Raw genomic sequence first — 13395 nt, forward strand, 5'->3', positions numbered from 1 at the left:
GACGACGCTCGTGTTGTCGTCCTATGATATCCCATACGTGCTCTACTGACGACAGAGCTGGTGGTCGAGTAGGCTCAGGCAACATGTCGACACATTTTAGAGCATTTTGGGTTACAACAGCGGTATATGGGCAACCGTTATCCTGTTGGAAAACACCCCCTGGAATGCTGTTCATCAATGGCAGCACAACAGGTCGAATCACCAGACTGACGTACAATTTGTAGTCAATGTGCGTGGAGTAACAACGATACTACTCCTGCAGTCCTATGAAGTCTCACACCAAACCATAAACGCAGGTGTAGGTCCAGTGTGAATAGCACAAAGACAGGTTGGTTGCAGGCCCTCAACTGGCCCCCTTCTAACCAACACACGGCCTTCACTGGCACCGAGGCAGAACCAGCTTTCAACAGACCTCCACCCTGCCCTCCAACGAGCTCTCGCTAGACAACACTGAAGTCGCAAATGGCGGTGGTGTGGGCTCAGAGGAATGCAAGCTACAGTGCGGCTAGCTCGCAGCTGTCCTTGAAGTAACCGATTTGTAACGGTTCATTGTGCCATTGTGGTGCCATCTGCTGCTCAGATTGCTGCTCTAGATTCAGTCGGATGCGCCACAGCCATACGCAGTGCACGATGACCTTCCCTCTGGTAGTGTTCCGTGGCCGTACGGAGTCTGGTCTTCTTGCGACCTTACATTTTCATGACCTCGGCTGGAGGAGGAAAATCCAGGTTCTCGTAGCCCTATCACACGACCTTGTTCAAAATCAGCGAAGTGTTGACACAGACGTATTTGTCTCCTTCTTTGGGCACTCTTGACTAACGTCAACTCACCACGTTCAATCTTAAAGGTAATTAAAACTTACGACCGTTACAGCGTTCATTTAACACAAACCTGATTGGCAGCCTATCAGTTACGCTAGTTGCGCCACTCTTACGTGACTGGCGCGAAATTTCGACAGACATCAGCTTCTAGATGTACACTACTGGCCATTAAAATTGCTACACCAACAAGAAATGGAGATGATAAACGGGTATTCATTGGACGAATATATTATACTAGAACTGACATGTGATTACATTTTCACGCAATTTGGCTGCATAGATCCTGAGAAATCAGTACCCAGAACAACCACCTCTGGCCGTAATAACGGCCTTGATACGCCTGGGCATTGAGTCAAACAGAGCTTGGATGGCGTGTACAGGTACAGCTGCCCGTGCAGCTTCAACACGATACCACAGTTCATCAAGAGAAGTGACTGGCGTATTGTGACGAGCCAGTTGCTCGGCCACCATTGACCAGTCGTTTTCAATTGGTGAGAGATCTGGAGAATGTGCTCGTCAGGGCAGCAATTGAACATTTTCTGTATCCATAAAGGCCCGTACAGGACCTGCAACACGCGGTCGTGCATTATCCTGCTGAAATGCGGTTTCGCAGGGATCGAATGAAGGGTACAGTCACGGATCGTAACACATCTGAAATGTAGCGTCCACTGTTCAAATTGCCGTCAATGCGAACAAGAGGTGACCGAGACGTGTAACCAGTACCACCCCATACCATCACACCGGGTCATACGCCAGTACGGCGCTGACGAATACACGCTTCCAATGTGCGTTCACCGCGATTTCGCCAAACACGGACGCGACCGTCATGATGCTGTAAACAGAACCTGGATTCATCCGAAAAAATGACGTTTTGCCATTCATGCACCCAGGTTCGTCGTTGAGTACACCATCGCAGGCGCTCCTGTCTGGGATGCAGCGTCAAGGGTAACCGTAGCCATGGTCTCCGAGCTGATAGTCCATGCTGCTGCAAATGTCGTCGAACTGTTCGTACAGATGGTTGTTGTCTTGCAAACGTCCCCATCTGTTGACTCAGGGATCGAGACTTGGCTGCACGATCCGTTACAGCCATGCGGATAAGATGCCTGTCATCTCGACTGCTAGTGATACGAGGCCGTTGGGATCCAGCACGGCGTTCCGTATTACCCTCCTGAACCCACCGGTTCCATATTCTGCTAACAGTCATTGGATCTCGACCAACGCGAGCAGCAATGTCGCGATACGGTAAGCCGCCATCACGATAGGCTACAATCCGACCTTTATCAAAGTCGGAAACGTGATGGTAGGCATTTCTCCTCCTTACACGAGGCATCACAACAACGTTTCACCAGGCAACGGGGGTCAATTGCTGTTTGTGTATGAGAAATCGGTTGGAAACTTTCCTCATGTCAGCACGTTGTAGGTGTCGCCACCGGCGCCAACCTAGTGTGAATGCTCTGAAAAGCTAATCATTTGCACATCACAGTATCTTCTTCCTGTAGGTTAAATTTCGTGTCTGTATCACGTCATCTTCGTGGTGTAGCAATTTTAATGGCCAGTAGTGTAGAAACACACCTATCAAACTTTCATTTATGTCACGCAACTCCTTCTTCGTGTCGAGTTTTTCCGTCATTGTATTACGACCGATATTGACAACCGTACTCATTACCTACCGAAAACATGTCAGTAAAGAGAAAATATCAAGAAAACTAAAACATGCAAGTATAAAAACGTGAAACAAGTACGCATAAAACAATCAGTACTGGGCCTGTAGGCATCTTGTGGAAATAAAATTAAAACATATGAAAGAATGTATTAAAGTAGCCTGAAAGTAATATTTGAAACCTGCAAAATAGTTTTCGTAAAACATCAACAAAGACGAAAATATAAAATTCTCACAGGAAGAAAACTTGCAATAACACCTGGTATATAGGAGAAGTACATCAATCAATTGAATCGCTGTAAAGGGGTAAAAATGATCAGGTCGTCTAGTAAAAAGGAATAAAATAAAACACTGAAACATCATATGTACAACGAGAATATTATCAAGTAAAAAATAAGGATTCGTCATCTGAGACTGACAACGTACAGGATAAAGCAGTGAGCAGTTACACGCGTCAGGAAAACAATATCACCAACATGTTGCCAAATATTACATAATAAAATCTACATATGTCGCATGCACTATACACAAAAATTACGTTAAATATGCTACATTTCCATGATAAGACCCATCATAAGGTGAAATGGTCATTCAACTATGAAACCCTTCCGTTAAGATACAACTAAGAAGCAAATATCAGAGCACTGACGTAAACTAAAGAGCAGCAGGGAGTAATACTCAGAATAGCTAATGAACCTACGCAGCAATAAACTATGAGAACACAGACCAACGAAAACTAATAAATACCAGTGTAAAGCTAGATGAATACCATATTAGACAGTAAAACCTTTTCCATACCTAGGTTCGCATTACCGTACCCAAAGTAAAATACACCAAACGGCCATAATCAGTAAAAGTATGTAAGCGTTACACAAACAGAATACGTGAACTAATATGTGTCCTACCGGGTGTACACGATACTATAAATGCTTATGTCTGCTCTAGTAAATAGTATCATTTAAAAAAATGAAAAAAACATGGGGCGGGGGTATGTTACAGTTGAATAAGGTGGGAAAAATATCGTAAGCAGACTTACATCAAAGGGTGCACCATCACATTTGTATAACAACACCGTGATGGATCAACATCGATTTCCGAGAAGGACATCCCTAATAATGAATCACTAGAAAATATCATATGTATAAAGTCATAACCTGCAGTAGTCCCATAATAGAGGATTGTCGCAAACACATGCGTATACACTGTCAATGCTGTTGTTGTGGTCTTCAGTCCTGAGACTGGTTTGATGCAGCTCTCCATGCTACTCTATCCTGTGCAAGCTTCTTCATCTCCCAGTGCCTACTGCTACCTACATCCTACTGAATCTGCTTAGTATATTCATCTAAAGGTCTCCCTCTACGATTTTTACCCTCCACGCTGCCCTCCAATACTAAGTGGGTGATCCCTTGATGCCTCAGAACATGTCAAGTTGTGCCACAAACTTCTCTTCTCCCCAATCCTATTCAATACCTCCTCATTAGTTAAGTGATCTACCCATCTAATCTTCAGCATTCTTCTGTAGCACCACATTTCGAAAGCTTCTATTCTCTTCTTGTCCAAACTAGTTATCGTCCATGTTTCACTTCCATACATGGCTACGCTCCATACAAATACTTTCAGAAACGATTTCCTGACACTTAAATCTATACTCGATGTTAACAAATTTCTCTTCTTCAGAAACGCTTTCCTTCCCATTGCCAGTCTACATTTTATATCCTCTCTACTTCGACCATCATCAGTTATTTTGCTCCCCAAATAGCAAAACTCCTTTACTACTTTAAGTGTCTCATTTCCTAATCTAATACCCTCAGCATCTCCCGACTTAATTCGACTACATTCCATTATCCTCATTTTGCTTTTGTTGATGTTCATCCTTTCAAGACACTATCCATTCCGTTCAACTGCTCTTCAAAAGTCCTTTGCTGTCTCTGACAGAATTACAATGTCATCGACAAACCTGAAGGTTTTTACTTCTTCTCCATGGATTTTAATACCTACTCCGAATTTTTCTTTTTTTTCCTTCACTGCTTGCTCAATACACAGATTGAATAACATCGGGGACAGGCTACAACCCTGTCTCACTCCCTTCCCAACCACTGCTTCTCTTTCATGCCCCTCGACACTTATAACTGCCATCTGGTTTCTGTACAAATTGTAAATAGCCTTTCGTTCCCTGTATTTTACCCCTGCCACCTTCAGAATTTGAAGGAGAGTATAAATGCTAGAAACGTATGTTTGTCTTTCCTTAATCTAGCTTCTAAGATAAGCCGTAGACTCAGTATTGCCTCACGTGTTCCAACATTTCTACGGAATTCAAACTGATCTTCCCCGAGGTCGGCTTCTACCAGTTTTTCCATTCGTCTGTAGAGAATACGCGTTAGTATTTTGCATCCGTGACTTATTAAACTGATTGTCCGGTAATTTTCACATCTGTCAGTACCTGCTTTCTTTGGGATTGGAATTATTATATTCTTCTTGAAGTCTGAGGGTATTTCGCCTGACTCATACATCTTGCTCACCAGATGGTAGAGTTTTGTCAGGAATGGCTCTCCCAAGGCCGTCAGAAGTTCTAATGGAATGTTGTCTACTCCCGGGGCCTTGTTTCGACTCAGGTCTTTCAGTGCTCTGACAAACTCTTCACGCAGTATCGTATCTCCCATTTCATCTACATCCTCTTCCATTTCCATAATATTGTCCTCAACTACATTGCCCTTGTATAGACCCTCTATATACTCCCTCCACCTTTCTGCTTTCCCTTCTTTGCTTAGAACTGGGTTTCCTTCTGAGCTCTTGATATTCATACAAGTGGTTCTCTTTTTTCCAAAGGTCTCTTTAATTTTCCTGTAGGCAGTATCTATCTTACCTCTAGTGAGATAAGCCTCTACATCCTTACATTTGTCCTCTAGCCATCCCTGTTTAGCCATTTTGCACTTCCTGTCGATCTCATTTTTGAGACGTTTGTATCCCTTTTTGCCTGCTTCATTTACTGCATTTTTTTTATTTTCTCCTTTCATCAATTAAATTCAATATTTCTTCTGTTACAGAAGGATTTCTACTAGCCCTCTTCTTTTTACCTACCAGGTCCTCTGCTGCCTTCACTACTTCATCCCTCAAAGCTACCCATTCTTCTTCAACTGTATTTCTTTCCCCCGTTCCTGTCAATTGCTCCCTTATGCTCTCCCTGAAACTCTGTACAACCTCTGGTTTAGTCAGTTTATCCAGGTCCCATCTCCTTAAATTCCCACCTTTTTGCAGTTTCTACAGTTTTAATCTACATTTCATAACCAATAGATTGTGATCAGAGTCCACATCTGCCCCTGGAAATGTCTTACAATTTCAAACCTGCTTCCTAAACCTCTGTCTTACCATTATGTAATCTATATGAAACCTGTCAGTATCTCCAGGCTTCTTCCATGTATACAACCTTCTTTCATGATTCAATATAAAGTGAATATGGGGAACTGTACCCCTCAAAAGCCATTACAAAACCTATTCTGCGTAAATCATAGATAAAACCACAAATCAAAAATCAAAAACTAATTGACAATGTGACAGTGTGACAGTAAACGAAAGTCCATGTGGGGGTGCCAAGTACTGTCACAGTGAAGAAGCAGCGTAAATTTGTATATCACAATGAATATGTATGGACGAATCCCTTACAAATTAACAGTGGTAAACTCGACAGAAGGAACGGCTGGAACCTTTACACTTGGAGCATTAATGAGGAACTGTATAAATATAACAGCTCAGCAACCAGAGTAACACGAAAGCAGTGAGGACTAAAATACTACGAAAGATTAGACAAATGCGAAATAGCACAGGACATACCTATTTCCCAAGAATTGCGCAATGTAAAATATATCGAGCAATAAGCAGAAAACCTGTTTTATAACAATAGGGTAGGACGTCCATTAGAACATAATTAATCAAATGGTCATAAATCAACAAGGAAGACTACACTCATTTGTAGTATCAACGCGACAAAAAGCATCCACTTCTACAAGTATGTAACAGGGAACCAATATGTAAGACTGATTTCAGTTGACAACGAAACAGACAAGTCAAAATAACTAACAGAAAAAAAGAAAACTACCGAAAAATAGTCATGGCTTACACGTACTTTCACGAGCAATGTGTGCTCTTGACACATGTAACAACAACTGGCAAACGAAATTCCCAAAATTCCCAGTGAAAGATGACTCTGCAAGACGTTACTTGTAGGATAAAAGAACCCAGCCCAAAAGTAAAAGAACTATGAAACTAGGCATTTTAACATGAAGTCAAATGAAAACCAATGGTAAAATCGCCACTGAAAATGTGGAATGACTGAACCAGACGTTCAAATAAAAAGCGATCACCGGAGATAGTATCGTCAAAGTGCAAAAATCGCGAAAAGTTGTAGGATAATATTCCTTTACAATTAACTTTACTGTATGACAAAGGCGGTCAGGAGCGGAACATAAAATACATCAGAGCAAGTCATGTTATTGTCGGAATTATATAAAGCATAGGAACATTTCAAAGAAATATTTGTTTCTAGAACCCAAGTGTTCATTTGAAACGTCCCCAGGCTCTTTCCTCAAATGGACAAAGCTCTCAGTTTGCTCCAGCAGATCCATCCTTCACCCCTTACCTACCAAGTGCAAACTATCTAAACTGTTATAGATACTAGTTTAGAATGCTTAGTGGTCATTAGGTATTCCTTAAGCGTTGGCTGTTTTACTATGTATATGGGGATGTGTGTTTACGGAACCTTTCCGTAAATGGTGTGACGATGTGGCCAACGTAATATGCATAACAATCACTACATACAATTTTACGAATGCCAGATTTCGGCGTTCAATCGAATGTGCTAATACTGTGCCTAAAGTGTAGCTGCTACTGTAACCTACACTGATTGTAAGTCGCTTATAGGCACTTGCGATCTTATTAACCACTCTGCACTTATAGTCCATGCTTTAATAAATTTTATGAACAGAGTTGTGACGACAAAGAGTATCTCTTTTAACAGATTCGAATTCTTCCTTATTATTTTAGTATGAATGACATCTACGGTATAAGGTGAGAAGTCGTTACTCATTGCAATGTCCATGAGTACATTGTTTTTATACTTTTTCGTTTCTAGAAGTTTCATTTTATTCCATTAAAAAAATAATATGTAGTAAATATAAAAAGTAGGCTTTGGCGCTTATATCCTTAAATAGTTTTGGACAGTGAACGTATGGGACTAATGTCTGTATTGCAATAACACTACTGTTTTCATGAGTTATTTCTGATAGGTGACTTGCGTCTTCTACTGTGTGTGCAAGCTTTACGTACCCATAGTATATTCTTGATTGTACCCTGAACGTATTACGTTGATTTCTTTAGCTTACATATTTACACTACTGGCCATTAAAATTGGTACACCACGAAGACGACGTGCTACAGACGCGAAATTTAGCCGACAGGAAGAAGATGCTGTGATATGCAAATGATTGGCTTTTCAGAGCATTCACAGAAGGTTGGCGCTGGTGGTGACACCTACGCAAACAGCGTTGTCCGGTGAAACGTTGTTGTGATGCCTCGTGTAAGGAGGAGAAAGGTCGGACTGTAGCCCATCGCGATTGCGGTTTATCGTATCGCGACATTGCTGCTCGCGTTGGTCGAGATCCAATGACTGTTAGCAGAATATGGAATCGGTGGGTTCAGAAGGGTAATACGGAACGCCGTGCTGGATCCCAACCGCCTCGTATCACTAGCAGTCGAGCTGGCAGGCATCTTATCCGCATGGCTGTAACGGATCGTGCAGCCACGTCTCGATCCCTGAGTCCACAGATGGGGACAACAACCATCTGCACGACCAGTTCGACGTTTGCAGCAGCATGGACTATCAGCTCGGAGACCATGACTGCGGTTACCCTTGACGCTTCATCACAGACAGGAACACCTGCGATGGTGTACTCAACGACGAACCTGGGTGCACGAATGGCAAAATGTCTGTTTACAGCATCATGATGGTCGTATCCGTGTTTGGCGACATCCAGGTGGAAGCACATTAGAAGCCTGTATTCGTCATCGCCATACTGGCGTATCACCTGGCGTGATGGTATGTGGTGCCATTGTTTACACATCTCGGTCACCTGTTGTTCGCATCGACGGCACTTTGAACAGTGAACGTTACATTTCAGATGTGTTACGACCCGTGGCTCGACCCTTCATTCGATCCTTGCGAAACCCTACATTTCAGCAGAATAATGCACGACCGCATGTTGCAGGTCCTGTACAGGTCTTTCTGGATACAGAAAATGTTCGACTGCTGCCCTGGCCAGCACATTCTCCAGATCTCTCACCAATTGAAAACATCTGGTCAATGGTGGCCGAGCAACTGGCTCATCACAATACGCTAGTCACTACTCTTGATGAACTGTGGTATCATGTTGAAGCTGCATGGGCAGCTGTACCTGTACACGCCATTCAAGCTCTGTTTGACTCAATGCCCAGGTGTATCAAGGCTGTTATTACGGCCAGAGGTGGTTGGTCTGGGTACTGATTTCTCAGGATCTATGCAGCCAAATTGCGTGAAAATGTAATCGCATGTCAGTTCTAGTATAATATATTTGTCCAATCAATACACGTTTATCATCTGCATTTCTTCTTGGTGTAGCAATTTTAATGGCCAGTAGTGTATGTATCTTTTGTTTTCTTTACACACTTAGGTAATAAAAGTCATGGTACACTTATTAATACTGTGTCGGATCCTTATCGCACGGTATGGAGCAGCAGCTCGAGGTGGCACGGACTCTGGAAGTCGTTGGAAGTCCCCTGCAAAATACTGTGCCACGCTGCCTCTACAACTGCCCATAACTGCGAAAGTGTCACCGGTGCAGGATTTTGTGCACGAATTGACCTCTCCAATATGTCCTATAAACGTCCACGGGATTCAACTCAGACGATCTCGGTGGCCACATCATTCGCTCGAACTGTCCAGAATGCTCTTCAAACCGATGGCGAACAATTATGGTCCGGTGGTATGGTGCATTGCTGTTTGAGAACATGAGGTCCATGGATGGCTGCAAATGGCCTCCAAGGAACCAAACATAACCACTTTTAGTGGAGATCTGCTCAGCTGGGCCAGACGGCCCAGCCCATTCCATGAAAACACAACCTATTGTCTCATGAAGCCACCACCACGTTGCACAGTGCCTTAGTGAAAACTTGCGTCAATGGCTCCGTGGGGTCTTCGCCACACTGGAATCCTACCATCAGCTCTTACCAATTGAAGTCGGGACTCATATGATCAGGGCACGGTTTTCCAGTTGCCTAGGCTACGATCGATATGGTCACGATCCCAGGAGAGTCGCTGCAAGCGATGTGGTATTGTTAGCAGAGGCACTCGCGTCGGTCTCCGCTGCCGTAGCCCATTAACGACAAATTTCGGCGCACTGCCCTAAAGGATACGTTCGTCCGACAATTCTGCGCAAACGACACCACTCTCGATCGTTAAGTGCAGGCCGTCTGCCACTGCCTTGTCCGTGGTGAGAGGTAACGCCTGAAATTTGGTATTCTCGGCACACTATTTTCACTATTGATCTCGTAATACTGAATTCCCTACGGGTTTCCGAAATAGAATGTCCCATGTACCTAGTTCCAACTACCATTCAGCATTCAAAGTCTGTTAAGTTCCGTCGAGCGGCCATAATCACGTAGGAAACCTTTTCAAATGAATCACCTCAGTACAAATGACACCTCCGCCAATGCGCTGCTCTTTTATGCCTTGGGCACGTGATACTGCCGTCATCCGTACACGTGCATGTCGCTATACCACGACTTTTGCCACCTCGGTTTACAACACTACGTGTGACATCTTATTTTGTAATTGCCTGATGTAATTGTTACCGAATAGGGCCTGAAGACGACTCTATTGTGTAATCGAAACTGGTACCCTAACAAATACATCGTCAGCTGCTGTCCCACACTCTGCGGTCGCAAGATGGAATAACTTTTACTGAAAGTATGGACTCCCCTAAGACCAGGAGATAAACTGCCCCTGCCATTTTGGTCGTTTGTTGATCTACACAGGCGTTGCACCATGCCAGTCACACGGAGATGACGTCAAAATTTTCCCACTGTCGAGTCTAAGACAATACTGCCATTTCCTAGACTAACATGTACTTTCAGAAATAACTTTAAATGTGCATCCAAGATACAATTTATTGAGTAGCTGTAACGTAAGATGAAATGTAACAAGGTTATCAGGTATGAACAGCTAGTTTTTTAAACACATGGTAAATAAAAGGTACATCTACAAGCAATAGTGGTTGTATAGCGTATGTGAGCTGCCAAAGAAGGAATTAAATGTTTTTTGAGTAGAGAGAGACAATGAGGTGCAAGCTAGTTTCATTGGTCGTCAAATCACGTATTACGTATTTTTCGGATTTATCTGCGGATGGGGTCCCTAGACAGCTAAAGCGGATGTAAAAGTAGGCGGTGGAAAGAAGCACAGAGCTAAGGGAGGAGATGTTGCTCTGCGAGGAGCAGGAAGTCAACAGAATAACAGAAGAACAAAGCTCCAGGACCATCGATTCCATCTTGCTGTAAAACACATGAACCAACAAGAAAGTATGACAATGACAGAGACAGACACTGGTTTTACACAGAAGGTAGGAAGATTAGCGTTTGTGGTACCGTCGACGAGCTGTCCTCCTGTATAAAGAGTCTTGCCAATGCACCACCTACTGTAGCTCGGTCGTGAAATTGAAATGGTATAGTCTGGGCTGCAGACTGCAGACCTAGGACATCATAAGTTTTATCTAATTGCTGTCAAGTAATGTAGAATGACCATATGATTTTGCAAAACGTACGCGTTTATATGAGTACAAAGAATGTCGTAAACTAATTAAACCAGTCAGTAAGGGTAAACTTTCAGAAACTTACTCTAATTTACAATTATTTAAGGAGTATGCTGTATTGTATTAATGGAAGCTAGCATTAAGACAAAAAATTAACTACGAATGGTATAAAGCCTCACTACTGTCATAGAACAGGCTCAAGATGAACTTTCTTTTTTGTAATTTTCTCTTTAAGTAAAGATTCTGTGGTAAGAAACTAAACCTAGAAATTGTATATACATAAAGATAAAAAGTAAGAGTGTTGTCCATTCTGCAAAGAGCATAGCTTTGCAAAAGTAAATTTTTAATGTGAAGTTATTTGCTTTAAAGCGATTCAAAGTCAGTTTTGCTTAATCTTGACACAAACGATTTTAAATAACTATTGCCGGTTCAGTGCAGCAACAACTATATCTACATCTACATGATTACTCTGCAACTCGCACTTAAGTGCCTAGCAGAGGGTTCATCGAATCACTTTAACACTATTGCTCTACCGAACAGCGTGTGAGAAAAATTAACACTTAAATCTTTCCGTGCGAGCTCTCATTTTTCTTATTTTATTACGATAATCATTTCTATGTAAGTAGCCGTCAGTAAAGTACTTTCGCATTCAGAGGAGAAAGTTGGCGATTAAAATTTCGTGAAAAGATTTTGCTGCAACTAAAAACGCCTTTGTTTCAATGATTTGCCAGCCCAATTCGCTTATCACATCCATCACACTATCTCCCCTATTTCGTGACGATACAAAACGAGCTGCCCTTTTTTGGACTTTTGCCGTGTCCTCTGTCAATCATATCTAGTAAGGATCCACTACCGCACAGCAATACTCTAGCTGAGGATGGAGAAGCGTAAAAAGGTAAAAGTAACATTAAAAGAACTTTCTTTTTGCCAGAAAGTTACTTAACCAGTTTATTCCGCACCTTATTGCCCTGTGGGAAATAGAATTAAAATTTTTTGAAATATACTCCTGCAGCAAAAATGTGGAATTAACACAACACTATTAATTGGTGAAAATGGATGTTTAAATCTCAATTGGCGACTTCCACATTGAGGAGAATTTAATGTGATCGTGGCAAGTATATCGTACGACCTCGTTTTAACTGATACCGTCCACTAGCTATTAATTTCGCAGATTTCACGTACCATACCGAGGGACCTGCACTATTTCAGGAGATATTTTGTTTTAGCACTCTTTATTTTCATTCTTTAGTTACGACTGTGCACTCGACTGTAGAAACTGTCGATGACAGATGAGGTCACGGGATGAAACATTAAGCACTCCCATAAAATAATGTAGCACCTTGGTCACCCTGGAGCGCTGTAGATGGTGCGAAACTGTTGGTACCAGACAGTCGTGTGACCAGCCACCGCTGCCTTAAATCATGGCAGGATAATGGTGTTTGTGATGAGAGACAATTGTATGGATTCTGTGCAGTAACTGAATCAATAAGGAGGCGTGACAAATAGGCACAAGGGAGCTCTCTAGTAAGGACGTGCCCATGGTCACACCTCGCACCTGTCGCTTGTCCCTGTAGGTTAAGATATTTTTACGGCCATTGTTTATTCGCTATGGCTCCGTGTGGCCCAACATTCTTTATAGCCACGTTGGACAGCTTCCGTTGATATACTAACGAATACCCTGGGAATTTGACGCGAGGGAGTGTACGGTTTGATAGGTGAGTGCCGATTCAATTCAAACCGGCTGTCCACTTAAAAAACCACGCCCACACTAGATATTGCTTTTACGATTATAAAAAGTTACGCATCACAGTATTAAAACAAAGACTTTCCTATTTTATATGGTGTGGGCCGCTGGACTGCAGCCTCTGCTTACCGAACGCGCGTTGCCAAAATCGTGGTTTTTCGGTATTACAGTGAGTTGTCTAAAGTCATGGGGTATCTACTAATATCGTGTCGGACTTTCTTTTTTCCCGACGTAGTGCAGCAACTAGACGTGGCATGGACTCAGCAAGGCGTTGAAATTCCTCTGCAGATTATTGAGCCATGCTGCCTCTATAATCGTTCGTAATTGCGGAAGTGTTGCCA

This window comes from Schistocerca piceifrons, chromosome 7, assembly GCF_021461385.2.
Source record: "Schistocerca piceifrons isolate TAMUIC-IGC-003096 chromosome 7, iqSchPice1.1, whole genome shotgun sequence".
In the NCBI taxonomy this organism is placed as follows: domain Eukaryota; kingdom Metazoa; phylum Arthropoda; class Insecta; order Orthoptera; family Acrididae; genus Schistocerca; species Schistocerca piceifrons.